Source organism: Eriocheir sinensis, chromosome 9 (assembly GCF_024679095.1).
Source record: "Eriocheir sinensis breed Jianghai 21 chromosome 9, ASM2467909v1, whole genome shotgun sequence".
Taxonomy (NCBI): domain Eukaryota; kingdom Metazoa; phylum Arthropoda; class Malacostraca; order Decapoda; family Varunidae; genus Eriocheir; species Eriocheir sinensis.
The window spans coordinates 24,322,540-24,337,539 of NC_066517.1; the positions used below are offsets into that span (position 1 = coordinate 24,322,540).

The window sequence follows — 15,000 nt, forward strand, 5'->3', positions numbered from 1 at the left end:
ATGTGGATAGGTGGATGAGTAGAGAGATGTATGATTGAGAAAGTGGAAGAACAGATGGATAAGTGGATAGGTGAGAAAGGTGGAATAGGTGGGTGGGGATGAGGGTAGGTGAGAGGTGAGTGGATGGATGAGTGGAGAGATGCATGGTTAAGGAGACTGAACAGGTGGATGAGTGGAGAGTGCAGGTGGTTTGATGATTATGGAGGAGGTTGACAGGGTGGGTAGGTGAGCAGGTTGATGCTTATGAAAGAGGATGAAGACCTGCCTGGTGGGTGAGGGGAGAGTTGGATGAGTTTAGAAGTGGTTGACAAGGTAGGTGGGTGAAACTCTTTGAAACTCTCTTTATTATACTTGCAAAAGAAAATGTAAATGTAACAAAAGTGAGTAGGTGGGTTGACGCTTAGGAAAAGACTGATTGGTTGGGTGGACGAGTAGATGTGAGGAAAGGTCGTAAGTAAAAATTCTGAGTCAAAACTTCTTAGGTCAAAAGTCTGAACGTGGAATGACAAATCTATGTGAATAAAGACTCCCTTTGGTCAAAATTCTATAGGTGGAATGTAAAATCTATGTCAAAACCTCTTTAGGACAAAACCATAAATCGTGGAATGGAAAATCAAGTTGTGGCAAAGTGGAATGACGAGTCTAGGTGTGTCAAAACTCCCTTAGGTCAAAACTCTTACGTGGAATGTAATATATAGGTGTAAAAACAGCAATAATAAATAACTAAAGATGGAATGACTGATTAAGTTAAGCCAAAGTGGAATGACAAATCTATGAACCTCCTTCTCTCTTAAATATCTCTCTCTCTCTCTCTTAAATAAAAACTCTTATGGTGGAATATAAAAACTATGCGTGTCAAACCTCTCCTAAGTCAAAATTCTAAAGCTGAATTAACAAATCAAGCTGTGGGAAAGCGGAATGCCAAATTTAAGTATGCCAAACATCCCTTAAGTTAAAAATTATAAAGATGGAAAAACAAAATCTAAGCGTACTAACGAGAACTGACAAATCTAAGAATACCAAAACTCCCTTCGGTCAAAACTTCACACGAGGAATGCAAAAAGCCAATACAAAAGTCGTAGGTCAGTCTTCAAAGTGCATGAGTAAGGCCGCCCAAACTACATGGTCGTAAAGCGGGTGTTGCAAGGCGTCGGGGTCGTAACTCGGGGTAATGCTGGGTGACGGGGACGACTGGAAGCTTGGGACGGGCCACGCCGGACCACGCAAGGCCACTCACCTCACCGCGATCAAGGAGGAGGAGGAGGAGGAGGAGGAGGGAGTAGCAGCACCAGTAGAAGCAACAGTTGAAGGAGAGGAGGAGGAGGGGGGAGAGGGAGGTTGCAGAGGGGAGGAGGAGATGGTGGGTATAGCCGTAGTAGTAGTAGTAGTAGTAGTAGTAGTAGTAGTAGCAGTAGTAGTAGTAAAGGGAAAAAAATTATCAAAAGCAATAACAAGAACAAGTGGAAGGGGAGGAGGAGGCAAAGGGGGGAGTTGGAGGGAGGCGAGAGATAAGAGAGAGGAAGAGAAAAAAAAGAAAGAAAGAAAGAAAGAGATGCTACAGGTTGAAATGAATAAACTCCTGCACACACCTGATACACTCCCACACACCTGGTTAAGCATACACACCTGAGGAAAATTGAGAGAGAGAGAGAGAGAGAGAGAGAGAGAGAGAGAGAGAGAGAGAGAGAGAGAGAGAGAGAGAGAGAGAGAGAGAGAGAGAGAGAGAGAGAGAGAGAGAGAGAGAGAGAGAGAGAGAGAGAGAGAGAGAGAGAGAGAGAGAGAGTAAGCAAGTAAGTAAGTTTCTTGTTTGGGTGAAGGCTGCCTTGGATGAGGGAGAAGGAGGAGGAGGAGGAGGAGGAGAAGGGGAATGAAGAAGAGGGGGGAAGAAGGGGGTGAGGAAGACCGGCCCCTGCTCAGTCATTGCACCCGTGGAGGCAAGTCAGCGGCCTGTGTAAGTCAGCGGCGTCAGCAAAGGCCTCGGTTCTGTCTACTCCTCTTGTTAGGGCGCTGATCGATAACCCTTCACGCCGCGAGCCATCAGCCGCCCAGCGAGGGAAGGTGTGACGCTTTTCATCTCTCGGGACCAGTGCAAGGAAATACCTGTCCTCTACGAAGTCATTAACCTGCCCAGTAAGGTGCTCTTGTGTCACTAACCTCAAGTATGGCACAAGTATAAGAAATCAAAGGTATACTATTTTTCATACGGGCTTAACTAATACCTGTCCTCTACAAGTCATTGACCAGCTCAGTAATTTGCTCTTGTGTCACTAACCTCAAGTATGACACAACGAAATAGGATCAGCAGCATATTCTTTTTCATCCGGGTTTAATTAATCCTTATGTCAGAGTCTTTCTTGACGGAAGTTTGTAAACATCTTGGAATCATCTTTTTTTATTAGTATTGTTCTGTTGTCGTTATTGAAGCAGCGTGTTTCGATTGTGTTCCTGTTGGCTTCTTTTCCCTTTAAATAATATAAATAAACTATCTGTGTATTTTGATTTTTTATAACCCCTATTATTTTTCCTCTTTCATGACCTTCCTCCTCTCCTTCTTCTTTTTTTTTCTTCCTCCTCCTTCTCTTCTTCTTCTTCTTCTTCTTCTTCTTCCTCTTCTTCTTTTTCTTCTTCTTCTCATCCTCCCCCTCCTTCTCCTCTTTTAAACTCTTCTCTCTCCCATCTACAAAACAGCTCTCTTTTAAACATTCCACCAACTCCCACATTAATATCCCTCTGCGCCGGGAAACGACTGGCCGATGCGAGACTAACCAACAAGAACTACACCTCCCCACTACCACGAACACACCAGGACAGAGACGCCAAGGGAAATGCTTAAGCGGTTGACCCAAATAACCCGCGGAACCACACCTTAGCCGAGGACCCTAACCCTGGCGTCACTACAGGGGGAAGGACTGGCCTGTAGCGGATGAGTGACCCTTCAGAGTATACGGATTAACCTCCCACTATAACGCTAACCAAGCCTCTTTGACGTCACTAGAGAGGAAATAGCTGGTTTATGGTTAGAGACTGGGTGCCTGGACTAAATTAAACTTTCATAGGATAACCAAAAGCTCCCTAACGTTATAAGGAAGGAAATAACTGATCTTAATGGTTTTTTTTTAGGTGAGAGACAAGGGAAGGAGGAGGAGGAGATTAGGTAATATAAATAATGATATGAATGATGATAATAAAAAAAATAATGTAGAGCGTATAAATAATTCTGTGATAATTATTTACCTTGGTTATTAAAATTCTCTCTCTCTCTCTCTCTCTCTCTCTCTCTCTTTTTCCCTGACCTAGACAATGGAAAATAAACGGAGCCAGACCTGTTTTAAGAGTAATTCTGCTTTCCCTGACCTCTGCACGCACCCACGCGCACACACACACACACACACACACACACACGACACAGGTGGCGAGACACAAAAGAGAAGGTAAGGCGAGAAAATAAGGAAAAACATAGGTAATAAAGAGGAGGAAGAGAAGAAGAGGAAGAGGAAGAGGAAGAGGAAGAGGAGGAGGAGGAGGAAGAGGGGTGAAAAAAGATGAAGATGTAAATTTAAAGAGATGTTAATATGTGTTTATCCTCCTCCTCCTTCTGTCCGTCTGTCTGTCTATCTCCCCCTCCTCTTTCTCTTCATTGTCTTCTTCCTCCTCCTCTTAATGTAAAATGACCCGTATATTTATCCTCCTCCTCCTCCTCCTCCTCCTCCTTCTCCTCCTCCACGTGGGCAATGACAAGGCCAATGAAGCCATGACACTGCATAACGAGAAGAGCATTGCGTCACACCAATCAAAAGGAGACGACGGTGACACTGGTATACAGGCGGTTATGGCAACACTGACGAGCCGGGTACGAGGCGCGAAACATGTAGACGAGACGGTTATGGCAACACTGCATGACTGGGCGCTGAGAGATGACGTGCAGGAAAAAACGGGGCATAGACAGTTAGGTAAATATCACAAGAGGTTTAACAGCGACACATGAAGAGGAGGGGGGAGGGGGGGATATGCATGAAGAAGTAACGGCTGTATTCTAAGCTCTGTCAGTTAGTTTGCATACCAACTTAAAATACAATGGAAGATTTAAACTGTTTTCAGCTCACATTATATTCCACATACTTCCCTTCTAATCCCTTTTCTTTTGGTCTTTTTTACGCCACACTACTACAGAAGACATATAACAAATACAGAGAACAGAAACACAGGAATAAGATGCAAAACAGAAATAGAGAAATAGAGAAAACTAATGTGAGGGACGTAGCTATATGCCATAATGAGTGATTTAGAGAAAGCTTGTAGGGAACAGAGTCTGGCATACAAATACTGCTGGAACAGAATGCCCTAGGAGGGAAGAGATTAGCTAATATCATAAATGGCTTAGAAAGAGAAAAGGGAGTGATATAAATGACCTAAGAAGAAAACAAGTAATGATATAAATAGACCAGGCAAGAAGATAACAAGTAGTAACATAAATACCTGATTAAAAGACATGATATACGACTTTTAAACACACATAAAGACCCAAGATAATACTGAATGACTAAAGAGCGAGGGATGACATGGAGGAAAAGAGACACACAGAGATGATAGGGAAAAGAAGTATTATCAGTTCATTATGAGTGAAGAACAGATACATTAGCTAATATCATAACTGGCTTAGAAAGAGAAAAGGGAGTGATATAAATGCCGAAGAAGAAAGGAGGTAATGATATAAATAGACCAGGCAAGAAGATAACAAGTAGTAACATAAATACCTGATTAAAAGACATGATATACGACTTTTAAACACACATAAAGACCCAAGATAATACTGAGTGACTAAAGAGTACGAGATGACATGGAGAAAAGACCCACACATACAGTTAGGGAAAAGAAGTATTATCAGTTCATTATGAGTGAAGAACAGATATATGTACAGTGCAAGGGATGATACACAGAAAAGGAGTCAAAAAGCGTAATAAAAAAAAAAGGTATAAACAGTTAGACATGAATGAAAAACAGATGTATATATAGTAAACCAACGTAGCACTGTATGACAAGAGTGCAGGGGATGACACGAAGAAAAGAGTCAAAAAGCGTTAGAGGAAAAAAAAGGCATAAACAGTTAGATTTGAAAGAAAAACAAGAGGTGTAGAACGTGAGATGTAGGGACTGATAGGGAAGGTTAAGGGTGCGCCAAAACGGATGTAAACAGTTAGGGTGATGGGGAAAGAATGGGGTGGAGATAATGGTGATAAGGGAGGAGAAAGGAGCCAAGAAGAGAATAAGGGTGATGGTGAATGGGGTAGAGATAATGACGATAAAGAAGGGAAACGGAGACAGGTAGGACAACACATGATAAAGAAGCAGGAAAAAGGAACGTGATAAAGGAGAGAAAAAGAGGAACATAGGAAAATAATCATGAAAGAGAAGGAAAAAGGAGGCAGATAGCAAAAATGAATAGAGAAGAAAATATGATGAAAAGAATTATGGTGAGAGAATAAGGTTTAGATAATGATGATAAAAGAAGGAAAAAGGAGCACATAGTAAAATAAATATACAAAAAAGGAGCACAATAAAGGAGGAATAAAGACAGGTAGGAAAAAAAGAATATAGAGAAAATAATATAACAACGAAGAAAAAGACCAGAATCCCACCCAAGACTTTGAAGACAATTACAAAGTCGAAAGAAAATTTAGTACCGCTGACCACCATCACTTAAGAGGCCATAAAACCTACAAGCTCTTTTTTCTACTACTACTACTACTACTACTACTACTACTACTACTACTACAACTACTACTTCTACTACTACTACTACTACCCCCACCACTACCACTACTACTACCACCATTACTACTACTACTACTACTACTACTACTACTACTACCACCACCACCACTACTACTACCACTACTACTACTACTACTACTACTACTACTACTACTACTACTACAGCTACCACTACTACCACCACCATCACTGCTACTACTACTACTACTAATACTAATACTAATACCACCACTACTACCACCACCACCACCACCATTACCACCACCACCAACAACAACAACACTACTACTACTACTACTACTACTACTACTACCCCCCCCCCCCCCCAACCTGTCCTGGTGCTGGGCGCGTCGCAGCTCCTCGGGTCATTCACCTGAGCCCCGCGCCGCACTCCCCTGCCTGCCTGCCCACCTTATGAAAGACCCGCTCTCTTCTAGTCATTTTCTACAACATAATCCTATTCTTTCTCCTCTTCCTTGTCCTCATCTACGACTACCTCCTCCTCCTCCTCCTCCTCCAATCCTTACCTGCCAACTATCTGACACCTGGCCAATTTATTCTACCTCTTCCATGTCTCTCATTCCTACCTTTCCTCACTCCTTCCTTCTACCTCTACCTCCCTCCCTCCCCCTCTCCTTCTCCCTCTCTCCCCCTCCCTCCTACAGGCATCTATAAGTCATCTCATCTCTCATCTCCCTTACGCTGACAGCTTCCCCCTTCTGTCTCTACCCCTTTGGCAGTGTGTGTGTGTGTGTGTGTGTGTGTGTGTTTATAAGTGACGGAGACAAGAGGGTACAGGACGAAAATAGGAGGAAAAAGAAAGTAAGAGAAGAGAAAAAGGAAAAAGGGTCGAAAGAGGAAGGACGAAGAGGAGGAAGAGGAAGGACGAAGAGGAGAAAGAGGAGGGACGAAGAGGAGGAAGAAGGACGAAGAGGAAGAAGAGGAGGAACGAAGAGGAAGAAGGAAAAGAGGAACGAAAAACTCCAACCTATCCTTCTCACTCTCTCTCCTCCTTCACCTCTACTTCTCCCTCTATCCTTCTCTATTCCCCTTTCCTTCCCCTCTCTCCTCCCTCCCTTAATCTCTCTCGTCTCATCAGCTTTATCCATTATCATCCTGTCACCATATCTCACTGCACTTAATCTTTCCCTTAATGAACTATAATGATGTGTGTGTGTGTGTGTGTGTGTGTGTGTGTGTGTGTGTGTGTGTGTGTGTGTGTGTGTGTGTGTGTGTGTGTGTGTGTGTGTGTGTGTGTGTGTGTGTGTGTGTGTGTGTGTGTGTGTGTGTGTGTGTGTGACAGGTAAAGGCTTTCAGGTGAGGTTGGTCCAGCGTCACGACAAGAGGTGTTTAATTGCAAGACTCACCTGTGGCTTTTTATAAACAGGTAAGTTTCCCACAGACATACCGCCAATTCTCCTCCTCCTCCTCCTCCTCCTCCTCCTACTCATAAAATCAAGATCCATATTGTCACCAACGTCCTCCTTCACCTCCTCCTCCTTCCTATTCTCATCATCACCAATACGCAAAGCACCAGCAGCATCACTAAACAGGAAGGAGAGAGAGAGAGGAAGGGGGTGAGAGAGAGAGAGAGAGAGAGAGAGAGGGAAAGGGTAAGAAGTAAGTGGGAGAGGGAGAGGTGGAGGGGAAGAAGGTAAGGGAGATGAGGGTAATGGATGAGAGACAAGGGTAGGAGGAAAGAAGCGAAAGGGAGAGTGAGAGGGAGAGGGAGAAGGAAAGGGGTATTAGTGAGAGGGAAACGACGGAAAGGGGTTAGAGGTAAGAGGTGGGAGGGAGAGGAAGGAGAGGGGTTAGAAGATGGAAGAGGGAGAGAGGATAAGGGTAGGAGGAGGAGGTAAGGGAGAGGGTAAGGGGGTTGAGGGGGAGGGAGTAAGGGGTCAGCAGCATAGTAGCGTGGGGTCAGCATCTCCACGTGGGCTGTAGTACAAGGGCATGTTCTTGAGGAGGCCGCGCTCTGCATGCTCCCTGTGGCTGCATGGATGTCGCGTGTGCCGGGGGGTGGGGAAGGGGAGGCAGCCGGTCAGGGAAGGAACAGCAGGGTGGCCAAGGAAGGAAGTAGGCGGGAGTGAAGGATGTTGGCAGAGCAGGATAGGGTAGGGTAGAGGAAGGGTAAGGGAGGGATGGGATGGTAAGGCACGGTAAGAAAGAGAGGGGAAGAAAAGGTAGGTAGGAGGGAGTAAAGCAGGGTAGGGCGGGCACGAATGGATGGGTAGGGCAGGAAGGGAAGGAAGAGGAGGCGGGGGAGGGATGAGTGGAGGGGGGAGGGGAGGGCAAGGAGGGCAGGGCAGGAAGTGGAGGGCGTGAGGACCTGTGTCCAAAACGCCACTGCATTGACTTTGGCTAAACTTCAAGTGTGTGTGTGTGTGTGTGTGTGTGTGTGTGTGTGTGTGTGTGTGTGTGTGTGGTGTTTGCGTGCGTGCAGCCATGCTCGGGGCGCGTGTCGGCGCGGCTCGGCGCGGCGTGCGGCGGGCGCTGCGGCTGCCGTCCGCCGCAGGAGCTCCGCGCCGCGGCCGCCGGTGCTGGAGTCATGCATTGCCCGCCTCCCATTGGCCGGCGGGCGGCGTGGAGGGGGACTCGAGGCCCAGTGGTTGGCCGAGGCGTGGGCCAGGGCCTTGCTCGCGCGCTGATTGGCCGGAGCTGAGACAGTTTTCCTCCACCTCCTCCTTGACCAGCCCAGCGAGGGACGGGCGATGCGGCCCCTGCGTCATCATAACACGACAAATTGGGGGGCATGGACGAGGAGGGGAAGGGGGAAGGCATGGCTGGGTGGTGGTAGATGTAGCGTCGGGGCGGGGCGAGTCGGGGCGTCGGGGCGGGGCGGGGTAACGAGGCTGGGGCGAGGGACAACCCGGCGAGGACGAGGCGAGACGAGGTGAGGAGGCGCCTGCAGCCCCGGGTCAGTCGGTGCCCGCGCCGCTGTCTCGCCGCACCGAAACACTCGCCGCTGTGCTGCTGCTACTGCTGCTGTGATAGTTGGAGCTTCTTCGCGCGGCTCCTAGATCCCAGCCAACAGGTGAGTACACAACCCTCGCCTGGCTAAGATTACCCAGCTTCGCAAGGGCACAGATACGGGCGTTGTTATCGCCATCAGAGGTAACCCAAGAAAACTTTGTCTCTACGCCACTTCACTGCACACTGGGCCACGCTTCTCTGGGCAAGGCCGTGGACTTCTGCTAATTAGTTAGTAGTTAGTTAAGCAATGTTAGTTAGTTAGTTAGTTAGTTTGACATTGTTAGTCGAAAGTAACCCAAGAAAACTGTTTCAACTCCATAGTACACTTGGCCATGCTTCTCTCGACAAGGGCGTGGACAGGTACTCTAAGGGGCATAGATATTCTGAAGCAATATTGAAAAGTCATTCTCTAGCCGGCCCACCAGCACCAGCTTCTTCAGGCATGGCAGGGCGTGGGATGTCTCTCTTAGGATCATTGTATTTGCTGTCAGGACGTTACCCATGACAAGCCAGAACCTGTTTTTAAGTCCACTGTAATTGCCGGGAAACATAAAAAAACTCAGCCTCTTGTTCAGCTCCATTCATTCCCCGGCGCGCGTGGAGTCTGTTTTTCCTCACGTTTCCCTTATAAGCCAAGACACCCGCGCCGCCGCCAAGGCCTTTGAACCTGACCCTGACGAGCACAACACTGGCGTAAAAGAATGAGTCTCCGCCATGCAAGGTCGGCTTAACACACTTCGCACGCACGCTCGCAGACTCAACACCTCATTAACCCTTCATAAAGACCCCAGACAACAAGTGAATCAGGAAATATCCACCGCAGTATCACCATTTGAACTTATATTAACCAAAATCACACGGACTTTTTTCTTCTGAATTAATTTTGTTTTGCCCTTGAGCTGTTTCCTTTACTTGCCACACATAATATGAACACAAGTCTAACATAACGTAAACGAAAAATATATAACATTTAAAACCTAAGCTAAAACCACCTCACTGTCAAAGTTACGCGTACATATGTAAACCTTACCTGGACTAAACAAACACTAGAGCAGTCACCCCAAAACACTGATACCCACGCACACACACACATATACACACTCTGCACAGTCTGTCACATGCAAACACACACACATACATATACCAAACCTAAACTCACCTAAACTTATACCAAAAACAACCACACCAGCTCAAACAGACACACACACACACACACTCTGGCATCCACACACACACACACACACACACACACACACACACACACACACACACACACACACACACACACACACACACACACACACACACACACACACACACACACACACACACACACAGACCAAAGAAAGTAAACCTAACCTGTACAAATACTCACACTCACACACACACACACACACACACACACACACACACACACACACACGCATACCTTCAAGCACCACAACACAAGACACCTCGCCACACACCTCGCCAAGCACCTAACCGAGCTCACAGAACCTAACCAGTCAGCTAAGCAGTGTCAGGCGGCGGGTGGCGGAGCGGTGTGTTGCGCCTCCCAAGTTCACATCCCCCTGAAGGCTAAATACGACTAGCGGCTTCAACACTCACATTTATAAGTTTTTTTTAGAGACACGAGGCTTTATGAAGGATTTGTAAACGCAAGTGGCATGAGAAGTGTGATGGGCCGGGGTTAGGAGGAGGAGGAGGAGGAGGAGGAAGAGGGGGGGGAGTAGGAGAGGAGAAGGAAGAGGGAGTAGAAGGAGGAGGAGGAGGGCGGGCGGGGCATCACTCCCAGGCTGCGGTCAAACGCCTCAAACACACACACACACACACACACACACACACACACACACACACACACACACACACACACACACACACTCCTAACTGTACCTTGTCAGAGCCCGTCAGCACTTGCCCAGCGAACATGTCTATCCGTCCCTCTACCTGCGTACCTGTGCCCACCTTGACACCTGCAGAGGGCGTGGTGGCCCCAGGTGACCCTCAAGGCGAAGGCACTCAAGGGCGGAAAGGGGAAGAGGATGAGAGGGGAAGGGGGAAGGATGGCAAGGGAAAGAGATAGGGGGGGGTGGGGATGGATGATGGAAGGAAGGAAAGGTTGGGAACGGGAAAGGATGGGAAAGAAAGGATTGGAAGAGATAGGAAGGGAAAAGAAGGAGGAGATAGGAAGGAGAGGAAGGGGTAAGGAGAGGAAGAGTAGGAAGGGGAGGAATGGCGAGGGTGAGGACGACAATTGTGGGGTTAGAAGGAAGAAAGAGGACTGGAGGAGGAGAAGGAAGAGAAGGAGGTGGAGGAGAACAAGGAGGAGGAGAACAAGGAGGAGAACAAGGAGGAGGGGGAGGAGACACTTTCTTTAACTTTATGTGACTGCATGCCTGCCTGCGCGCGCGCGCGTGTGTGTGTGTGTGTGTGTGTGTGTGTGTGTGTGTGTGTGTGTCTTGCCTGAAAATAATTGTGTCGTGGGAGGAAAAGAACGAACACACACACACACACACACACACACACACACACACACACACACACACACACACACACACACACACACACACACAAGAAAGATTCAGGTTCAAGGTTACGTTAAAGAGACGGCGGCAGCCATGAATGAAGCGTCCACGACCTTCTTTCTCTCGCCCACACAGCCTCAGCAGAATCCTCCGTGGACCCAAAACAAGAAAAAAGTACAAAAAGAAAAAAAAACTTGTCCCTATAAAAAAAGCCGAACGCCTTTCCCTTGACGTCACTGCCCTTGGATAATGAACGTAAGAACGGCGTATTATCTGCGTATATGAGGCGTAAGATTATCGGGGGAGAATAGATAGTAATGATTTGAATGCCCGGGTAAGTAAGTATCCAAAAATAATAAAAATAAAAATGACTATAAGAGGATACAAAGAAAATGGTATGCAAGACGAAAAGAGAGAAAGAGAAGCAAAGAAGGAAAGGAAGAAAGAAACGTAGATAAGAAAGAAAGAATGAAAGGAAAGAAAAGAAAGAAGAGAAAGGAAAGAAAAAGAATGTGGTAAGAAATGAAGAGGAGCAAAGAAGGAAAGAAAGAAAGAAACGTAGATAAGAATAACAATAAAGAAAGGAAGAATGAAAGGAAAGAAAAGAAGAGGAAGGAAAGGGGAAGAGAGTGGTAAGAGAGAAGGAAGAGGAGAGAGGGGATACCTATAACCGTACTAAAACATCCCATCCCTATTAAATACCCATTCCAGGCTCCCATAACTGTACTAACACCTTCCGTCCCTACCAATGTGCCCCACCTGTATACCTTTTCACTCTGCCCCACACCTCTCGTTAATCCCGGCTACCTGCCCTGCCCTGCCTATCTGAGTACGCTACCTGAACCTCCTCTGTTACCTGTGTCTGTGGAACTGTGTGTGTTGTTTCTTGCGGGTTCTGATGCCTTGTTTGTCACCTTTCTTTCTCGCCTGTGTCTAACTTTACCCTTCGTTTTTGGCTAGCCAATGTTTTTTATCTCTTTTTTTTCTTCCCTTTATTTAGTGTTTTACCTATTTTTTTTTTTTTTACTCTATAATACTCTGTTTCCTTTCCTCTCGTCTCCCTTTTCTCTGTCTACTGTTTCTTCCCCTTCCCTTCCTGTCCCCTTCCTTTCCTTCTATGTTTATCTTCCATTTTCTTCATTTGGATTCACTTCACTAGCCTTCTCTTCTCTTCTCTTCTCTTCCCATCCTTTACTTTTCTTTTCTTTTCCCTTCCTCTTCTTTCCTTTCCCCTCTCAACCTCCCTTTACTTCACCCATTGCCTTTCTCTTCTCCAGCCCCCTTCTTCACACACACACACACACACACACACCTGCCCCCACACCTGTCCTGACCTTGCCCACCCTTGACGCGGGCCCACCAGGCAGATGCCCAGCTGGAATCAAGGCGGGACGTAACTAAGAACAAATTGCAGGTGAGGGGAGTAACTCGCCTCCACCGGCCCTCCTCCCCCTACCCCCCACCCATGAATCATACGTCACCTTGGTATCACTTAGCTCCCCCCGCCCCCTTCATCTGCTCCCCCTCTCCCCTGCCTCCTCCCTCCTCAGATCTTTCACCTTCTCTTGACCTCCTCCTCGCCCGTCTTTCTCCTCTTTCTTATGTGTTTTTTAGTACTTTCTCCTCCCGATCAAGCCACTGACTTCCCTCCGCGTTCTCATCTCTCCCTCTCACTCCTCCTCCTCCTCCTCCTCCTGCTGCCGAGCCCTCAAGCATGTTTCTCCCACACAACCCCTCCTCTTCCAAGCACCCAACACTTAGCGCCCTGCCACACACACGCCGTCCCACGCATCCTAACACCTGTCAAAAGCCACCTGAATGGAACACCTGCCGATGGGAGCTGACGCAAGGGAATCAAGAGCCTAAAACATCACTTATTGAAAAGAGAGAAAGGGAAAGGAGAAACAAGGAGGGAAATGACAAGGAAAAAGGTGGAAGTGAGGTAGATGCATAATTTGGGTTACTGGAGAGAGAGAGAAGGAGCGGTGGGGAGAATAGGAAATAGAGAAAAGGAAAAGAAAGGGATAAGAGAAGAAGGGAAGACTAGAAAAGAAAGGCGAGAGAAGACAGAAGCAAGAAGACGATAACAAAACAATACCTTCTAAAAACCTGTTTCTATTTACGTCCAGGAGTCTTAAAGAACAGATACCGGTAGTTGTATATGATTCCTCCTCCTCCTCCTCCTCCTCCTCCTTGACAATAGGCCCCTAACTCTACCGGTATCGCTGTATCGCTCACGCTGTGTCGGTATCGTCCACCTGCGACCTCCTGCGTCTAGATCCACCGGCCTAAGAATCAATGTCAGGCACCCTCCTCTCTCTCTCTCTCTCTCTTGGACAGGTAGACATTAGCCAGTCAAGGTGTGCAAGGCGTCCAGGTATGAGACCGCAAGGTGGGTATTAAGCAGCATTAGAATTTTCACGGTATTACGGGCAACAGTTTTGGGATACGCTCACAGCCTAAAATTTCTCTCTCTCTCTCTCTCTCTCTCTCTCTCTCTCTCTCTCTCGACCAACCTGCCATGAGGACTCAGACGAGGAAGAGCAGGGTATCAACGAGGAGGAGGAGGAGGTGAAGGAGGAGGAGGAGGGTTCAATGCCTCATGAGGATGGATGACTCTGTTGGTGGTGAGTGTTTGAGAGACAGCAGGAGGAAGAGAGAGAAGAGGAGGAGGAGGAGGAGGAATAGGAAGAGGAGGAAGAGGAGGAGGAGGAAAAGGAAGAGGAGGAGGAAGAGGAGGAAAAGGGAGAGGAGGAGAGAAGGTAGGCACGGAAGCAAAAATGGAAGGAAGATTTGGATTACTACTTCATCGGCATTGAATTTCCTCTCTAGTTGCTATAAGATTGCTACTTTATGGGGCGTTGAAATCTCCACAAGGTAGCTGGATCACTTTAAGCAACCATGAAATACCAGATATGCGGATGACTTTCAACACTTCAACAACACCTCTTAGTCACCCATAGAGCAGCTTTCTTTACTGTACGGAAGGAAAAAAAAGATAACTGCTACTTGAATTACTACTTTATCAGCATTGAAACTCCTCCTCTCCCGGAATGCTATAAGATTACTACTTTATGGGGCGATGAAATTTCCACAAGGTAGCTGGGTCACTTTAACAGCAGCCTAAGTAAATATATAAATGGTAACAGAGCTTTGGATCACTACTTTCTCGGCATTGAAATTTCTCCTTCTAGCTGTTATAAGATTACTACTTTATGGGGCGTTGAAATCTCCACACGCTAAATAAAATAAAATAAAAAGTAATTGCTATTTGGATCATTACTCTATCGGCCTTGAAATCACCGAACCCCCCTCCCCTACACACAAACAAGCACACACATACGAACGCACGCACCTATCTTCTCCTACCTTCACTAAATAACGGTCAAGTAACAGGCCAATTATCCCACCTGGCAAGACTCACCTATAGAAGGGCTATTTTTTGCTTAATTAACGAAAGGAGGCGCTAATAGGTTCTTGGGCGCTGACTTACGTGACAGTGATTGTAACAAGGGTGAAGGAGACCCGCCGGACCTTCAACTGATAATGGAGATGTGTTGGAAAGGGAAGGGAAGGGAAGAGGAGGGAAGGGGAGGGATGGGAAGGGAAAGGAAGGAATGGGACGGGATGGGATGAGAAAGGAAGACAAGGGATGAGATGGGAAGAATGGGATGGGATGGCGAAAGGGAAGGGAAACAAAGGAGATGGAGAAGGAAAAACAGAGGAAAGG

General features: G+C 46.9%; 1 protein-coding gene and 1 long non-coding RNA gene across 5 annotated transcripts in view; one reads left to right on the forward strand and one right to left on the reverse strand.

Moving 5' to 3' along the window:
* The window catches only part of LOC126996229 (uncharacterized), a 126,447-nt gene that overhangs the window by 53,709 nt on the left and 57,738 nt on the right, over window positions 1-15,000 (reverse strand). The window lies entirely within an intron of this gene.
* Window positions 8,610-15,000, forward strand: part of LOC126996226 (probable chitinase 10) — a 109,241-nt gene continuing 102,850 nt past the window's right edge. For 2 of the 4 annotated variants that reach the window (XM_050856571.1, XM_050856570.1), the window contains exon 1: window positions 8,611-8,806. The gene's annotated coding sequence lies outside the window, so the exon portion shown is untranslated. Of the gene's footprint in view, window positions 8,807-15,000 lie in introns of all 4 variants that reach the window. The other 2 variants (XM_050856568.1, XM_050856572.1) reach the window with 2 other exon arrangements.